Source organism: Equus asinus, unplaced genomic scaffold, assembly GCF_041296235.1.
Source record: "Equus asinus isolate D_3611 breed Donkey unplaced genomic scaffold, EquAss-T2T_v2 contig_54, whole genome shotgun sequence".
NCBI lineage: Eukaryota > Metazoa > Chordata > Mammalia > Perissodactyla > Equidae > Equus > Equus asinus.
Window position 1 is genome coordinate 15001 of NW_027225227.1, and position 6829 is coordinate 21829.

Consider the following 6829-nt stretch of genomic DNA (forward strand, 5'->3'; position numbering starts at 1 on the left):
CGCGGGGTGGATCGGGACCAGGCCACGCACCAGGCCGGCCGGCGCGGCATCCTCCCTCCCCCGACCTGACCTGACCTGGACGAACGCCTCCCCATCGCCCGCCCCCGCGAGGCTGATCCGTCCGGCCGGTGAGGAGGCCGCTTGTCGGGCGCCACCTGCTGCCCGGCATCCTCTTATATAGTGTTCGAGGAGGTCGACCAGGTGGCCCGGCCTGGATTGGGGGGGGGGGGCGCGGGGTGCGGTGTCCCGGGCGGCGGGGGACGGGGGGGGGTAGGAGTGGAGAGGGAAAGGTGGGCGTGGAGAATGCCGGGGTCGGGGGTCGGCGCGGGGCGGGGCGGGAGTTGGGGATAGGGGAGGGGCGGGAGGCCGTCTGGACATGGAGGGTCGGAAGAGCGGTGGTGACAATGATTTTCATTATCATTTAGAAAGAAGAACGTGGACTTCTTTAGAGGAGTCCTTTGAATAGCTTCTCCATTTAGTTAACATACATCCAAATGGAGGTCGGGAAACTTGGGTCCTGTTAACATATGGATGGAAGTGGAAAGAACTATCGCGATGACCGTCCTTGTGTTTCTTTTATTTTTTCTTTCTTCCTGCTCCCCAAAGCCGCCCCCCCACCCCCGCCCCGCCCCGCCCCGCCCCGCCCCGTCCCGTCCCGTCCCGTCCATAGTTGTAGGTTCCAGTGGTAGGTCTTTCGCGTTTCTGCTATGTGGGACGCCGCCTCGGCGTGGCTTGAAGGGCGATGCTGGGTCTGGGGCTGCGCCCAGGATCCGAACCGGTGAAAACCTGGGCCGTCGAAGCCGGGGGCCGGGGTGGGGGGCGCTACTTGACCGTTCGTCCACGGGCTCGGCCCCCGGCCCCTTGTTTTCTAGGGAGAGAGACAGAGAGACCCGATCCATTTTCCCTTGGCCTCTAAAGCGTGCGTGTGGTCGAAAGGCGACAGAGAGAGGGGTTCTGGTCCAGAAAGCCCCGACTGCGCCGCCGCGGGGATCGGTCGGTTCCGCCCGAACCGTCCGAGTCGGAAAGGAACGGACAGCTTTCCTCCTTTGGGCCCCTGACTTGGGACCGACAGGGGAAGAGGAACAGGCCTCTCTCCCTCACACCCTGGCCCCTTCCTCCAGGACGCCCTCCTTCTAGTCAGCCCGCCTCTGGCTTTTCCACACGCCGACGACCGCTCGTCGGCATGGACCCACCTTCCTTGGGGGACACCACCACACGACTCTCCCACTCGTCTGCGTGCCTTTCGTTGGCGTCGCTGCCAAAGGCGAGGGGTAGGGGTGGCGGTGGCAGGGACGGCAGGGGCCCAGCGGCTCTCTGGCGGGTGAGGAAGTCTTGCTGGTTCTCCTAGGTCGGTGATCTTTCTCGATCTCCACACACATTCTTCGTTTGGGGAGCCAAGAGACGCCCTCTGAGGAATCCCTATGGCCAGGGTCGATCACTTACTCGCTCACTGCCTCGGCCTCGGCCTCGGCCTCTGTCAGTCTTGTCTCTCTCCCTCCCTCCCTCCCTCCCTCCCTCCCTCCCTCGTCGGTCTCTGTGTGTGGACGTCTAGGTGGAGGCGAGGCAGGGAGGCCACCCACCCACCTACCTCGTGGTTTACCACACGCTCTACACGGAGGTAGAATTCCCATCCCACCGAATCCATCCTTTCCACGGGGCACAAGCCAGTGGCCTTCGGGAGTCTCTCTCCCCAAGGTGGCGCATCCGTCACGGCTATCTATTTCCAGAAGGTTTCCGTTTCCATCCCCTCCCCCCGAAAGAAAAAACGGCCCCACTCCCGGATCTGCCCCACCACGATCACCACCACCACTGCCGCCGCCGCCGCCGCCGCCATCTGCTGTCGCCCTCTAGGGTTGGACCGTTCTAGCTCTCTCCTCTGTGTGGAATCGCAACGTAGGTCGCCTTGGATGTCTGGCACCTCTCACTTAGCAGAAGGTTTTGGAGGCTCAGGCTGGGCCACGCTTTGGCCCGGGTCAGTGTTCCGTTCCTCCGGACGGCTTCCTCGTTTTCCACGAGAAGGAGCCGTGAAGACGGAAAGGAAGGGCGGATGGATGGCTTTTCCCGTGCTACCGAGTCCCTCTCCCCTTTTCCCCAAAGCGTGAGGGGCGGTCGAGAGGATCGTCTCTGATGACAAAAGTCAGAGGCACCCCGGGTCAGACACCGTGCGAGGCGTTGGTGTGTTCTCGAGAGGAGAACACGTCCCCGTCAGCGTTTCCTGTCGTTCTCGTTCCGAAAGGATTCACGCGCCACCCCGTCTCCCTCAAGGTCTTAGGGCTGTCGTGCTCCGCAGCCGTCACGTGTCGTGGATCCTGGGCACCACCACGCCACCCCGCCCCCCCCCCCCCCCCGCCATAGCTGTCGATCGCTATGTGGCACGCCTACGTTTGCCCAAAAGAGCAGTCCGATGGACAGCGTGGTGCTTTTCCCAGCAGGCAGGCAGGTGAGAGTCACCCCTCTAGAAGGTTTCCAAGCCCCGTTCCATTCTCAGAGGCAGCTCCTTTGGCCATCAAGGAGGCAGGCGATGGGGGTGGGGGTGGGGATGGGGATGGGGCAGGGGCCTCTGTCCCTCTGTCGCGGTAGAAATGATTGGGAAAGGAGGGACGATGGGCGTAGGTCGACCATCCTGGGCGGTGGTGCTTTGGGAGCTTTTTCTAGAAGAAGGAGCGAACGGCGTTCCCTGGGAAGGGAGGAAACCAGAGGAGGTCCCCCTCAGACCGACCTGGCACGAGAAGGACACACACTCTCTCTCTCTCTCTCTCTCTCTCCCTTTTCTTCCTGACTTGAAATCAGGAGACAAAACTCCCCTGCCAAAGGGGCCCTCCCAAAACGGGGAGTGAGGAAGACCTCCTTCTCTTCACGGCTGAAGTTCTCCCTGCCTTTCCTGGACGGGAAGGATAGCACCTACGCCCGCTGCCGTCGGTGACTTTTAGTCCCCCTGGAGAGGAAGAAATTCTTTCCCGTGGCCGAACCCTGGCGGTTCGTTCGTGCTGCAGAGGACGTGACCCTCTCTGACACACCCAGGAACCTCCTCGCTCCGGGTCGAGGAGAGGGAGTTCTGTTCTGTGGTTTAGAATGGTGCTTAAAAAGGGATGTCGCTTACAAAGGGTCCTCGTCCCCCTTCCTAAACCTAAACGGACGGCTCGGCTCGGAGGCGTGAGATACGTTTCGCATCCTCCTCGTCGTCTTCACTCAAAGTTTTATTGGAGTTTGGAAGATTTTATTTTTTGTCTTTCCTTTTTCTCCCCAAAGCCCCCCGGTACGTAGTTGTGTGTTCTTCGCGGTGGGTCCTTCTAGCGGTGGTATGTGGGACGCCGCCTCAGCGTGGTTTGATGAGCAGTGCCGTGTCCGCGCCCGGGATCCGAACGAACCGATGAAACACTGGGCTGCCTGCAGCGGAGCGCGCGAACTTAACCACTCGGCCACGGGGCCAGCCCCTTACTGGATTTTCAAAACAACTCCGGGGGCCGGCCCGGTGGCGCGGCGGTGAAGTTCGCACGTTCTGCTCCGCCGGCCCCGGGTTCGCCGGTCCGGATCCCGGGCACAGGACCCGGCACCGCTTGGCGAGCCACGCTGTGGCAGGCGTCCCACCTGGAAAGTAGAGGGGGATGGGCACGGATGTCAGCTCAGGGCCAGTCTTCCTCGGCCGACAGAGGAGGATTGGTGGCAGATGTTCGCTCAGGGCTCATCTTCCTCAAAAATAAAATAATAAATCGATTCGATAAAATGTCAAATAACACAACCGCGGGATCACGCTTAGAGTCACCCTTGGCCCGATGATGCCACTCCCCACCCCCCCCACCCCCCTGCCCCCCACCATTTGGAGGTGCCGTCAGTGGGATTCGTTCCTGTTTGTCCATCTTTCTTCCTCTTTTTTTTTTTTTTTTTAAAGACTGGCACCCGAGCTCATTGCCAATCTTTTCTTTTCTTTTTATTCCTCCTCCTTCTTCTTCTTCTCCCCAGAGCACCCCAGTACCTAGTTCTATATTCTCTTTGAGGGTCCCTCTGGTTCTGCCGTGTGGGACGCCACCTCAGCGTGGTTTGATGAGCGGTGCCGTGTCCGAGCCCAGGATCCGAACCTTCCAAGCCCCGGGCCGCTGAAGCGGAGCGTGCAAACTCAACTGCTCGGCCACGGGGTCAGCCCCTTCCTTCCTTCCTTCCTTCCTTCCTAAGGAGGAGGAGGCAGGCACTGTGTGAAGTCGCCAGTGAGTCTGTGGAAAGAGACGGAGGATTTCCCATGGGAAGCCGGGGCGGGGGACACGGACCGATGTCGTGCGAACTTGAAGGTGAAAGATCAAAAAACCCACACACGCCTAGAGCGGCGGGTTGCCCGTTAGGAGTTTGCTTGCCGGGCCCATAACGCAGGGCTCATCGATGAGCCAAACCGTCCGTGATCCTCAAGCAGTCTAGTAGGGTTAGAGAAAGGAGGGGGGCACTCTTTCTGCCCCAGATGAGGCGAGTTTCTCAGACAGCCACCCTGCCCCAACATCTTCCCTCCCTGCCTCCCGGCCCTTGGTGGACTGCGGCCTAAGGGTGGGGGAATTGAAGAAAGCCGTTCAATGGGAAAAAGCCCGAGGCCATGGGAGAGAGCTTCCTGCACTTGAATGAAGCCCTGACGCCAGGCCCATCGGAATGAATGGGCCTGACCTCCCCTCCCCCCTCCCCCCTCCCCCCTCCCAGGCTGGCGACTCGGCAGTGGAAGGCTAGGGGTTTCTTCCGAAATGGTGAACCGGCCCCCTTGTCCACAGGAAAACCACACACGGGTACAGCCTAGGCCGGATCTCAGGCCAAGTCGTCAGGGTGGCAAGATGATGGCGGATGAGAGGAAACTTGTTCTGGGACCGCACCGCCCCCCCCCCCATCGCCTCTCTGGCTGAGAAGAGGGCTGGGGAGCGGTGAGGGTCAGGGGGAGAGTGGGGGCGGGGCCGGGACAGGGACCACCGGGCAGTAGGACGGGAGTAGCCCTGAGGCCTGCCTGCCTGCTTCCTTCCCTGCCGGCGCAGGGCTGAGAGAGGCACGGGGCACGCTGGCTCCTGCCCCTTCACTCATTCGGGAAGCCTCCTGTTGTTGCTCCTGAGGTGCCGGCTGCGGTGACAGACAGAGCAAAACTCCTCTCTCTGTCTATTTCTTCAAAGGCCCGAGTCTGAGCTACGACAGATTCCCCTGTGGCTCAACCCGCAACCTCCCATCCTGCCAGACCAGACCCCTTGTCTAAAAACCTCCACTGGAGGAGCTCTTCCACCTGACTCGGAAAGGAAACACCAGCCCCGCCTCAGCCTCACACCCACCACCACCACCACCACCCGCCCCCCCCCCGCCCCACTCTCCTCCGGACCCAGATACCTAACAGAGGGAACAAAAATCCAAAAATCCTGCTGCTCTCCTTCTACCACCTCCACTTCAGAAGAGTCAGTCTCCCCCGAACACCTCAGACTCTGTGACTTCCCGCGGCCTCCCTTTCCCCGTCCCCATTCTCTCCCCGGACGGGCCCCATCTTACACTTGAACGACAGCTCCACCGCTCGGGGCAGCTGGACACGATGTCCCAAAGTGGCCCGGACGGTAGCCTGGTCGATTCCAAAGGACCCACGCACGCAGTCGGCCATAAACGTGGTGTGGAGATCGTGGACGTTTGCGGGCCTCTGATCAAATCACTGCTCCGGGGACCCCGGCGTCTAGGACCCGTCTTCTCCGTGTTCTTCACACCGTTGCTCCTGGGCCGGTTATTCTCTTCCCTCTCACTGACCTTAACGTTTTGTCTCTGCCATTGAATTTTGACTGTGCGAATGTGACTTGCCGCTGTAGGGCTGCGTGGATCTCTCAGGCATCCTGCTGTGCCGTGCGGGGGGGGGGGGGAATCCTTGGTGGGTGGGTCGATAGACGTCCCTTTGGTTGTGCCCTGGAGGGGAGAGACAGAGGGGACGACTCAATCCACCACGAACGCTGATGTCGCTCCGATAAACCTGTAGCGGTGATTCTAGTTTATGGCCCGTGTCCTGAAAATAACTTCCCGAAGGGCCAGCCCGGCGGCACAGCGGTTAAGTTCGCACGTTCCGTTTTGTCAGCCAGGGGTTCGCAGGTTCGGATCCAGGGTGCGGACGTGGCGCCGCTTGGCGAGCCACGCTGTGGTCAGCGTCCCGCCTATCAAGGGGAGGGGGATGGGCACGGATGTTAGCTCGGGATCACTCTCCCGGGGCAAAAAGAGGAGAATTGGCAGCAGGTGTCAGCTCGGGGCTCGTCTTCCTCGAAAAATAAATTAATTAAATTAATAAAAACAACTTCCCAAACCTCTCTGATAACTTGAAGCTTTGAAGTTTTGCGAGGTGAAATCAGGTGATAAAAAAGTCCACGGACAGGGGCGGCCCCGTGGCCGAGTGGTTAAGTTCACAAGCTCCCCTTCGGCGGCCCAGGGTTTTGCCGGTTCAGATCCCGGGCACGGCACGGACACGGCACCGCTCGTCGGGCCGTGTGGAGGCGGCGTCCCACATGCCACAACTGGAAGGGCCCTCAACTAAGATAGACAACTATGTCATGGGGGGGATTGGGGGAGAAAAATCGGGAGGGGGAAAAAAAAAAACAAAAACGGAAGATTGGCAACAGGCGTTAGCTCTGTGAGGGCCGATCTTCCTCACCCAAAAACTAAAGTGAGATGAAATCAAATAAAGCGAAGGAAAAGATAAACCTATGAAATCCCATGTTTCTAAAAGTGGCCAAGTGTTTAGACATTGGCCAAGCGACGGAATGCTCATGGGAAGGACAGTTCCTAATTGCTGGCTTCTTAGTTTTCACCAAAATTAAGGTTCGTGAGGGTTAAAAAATCTACTTAACAAATG

At 59.8% G+C, this 6829-nt stretch overlaps 1 long non-coding RNA gene across 2 annotated transcripts; it reads right to left on the reverse strand.

Moving 5' to 3' along the window:
- Window positions 1-3202: 3202 nt before the first annotated feature.
- On the reverse strand, window positions 3203-5932 carry LOC139044043 (uncharacterized). Of its 2 annotated transcripts, none has more exons than XR_011501102.1 (3): window positions 5497-5932; window positions 3974-4208; window positions 3203-3690 (listed from the first exon to the last, which is right to left on the reverse strand). It is a non-coding gene; the product is annotated as an uncharacterized lncRNA (long non-coding RNA). The 2 variants fall into 2 exon arrangements; XR_011501103.1 differs by having other exon boundaries at window positions 3203-3686; window positions 5497-5867.
- Window positions 5933-6829: the final 897 nt, after the last annotated feature.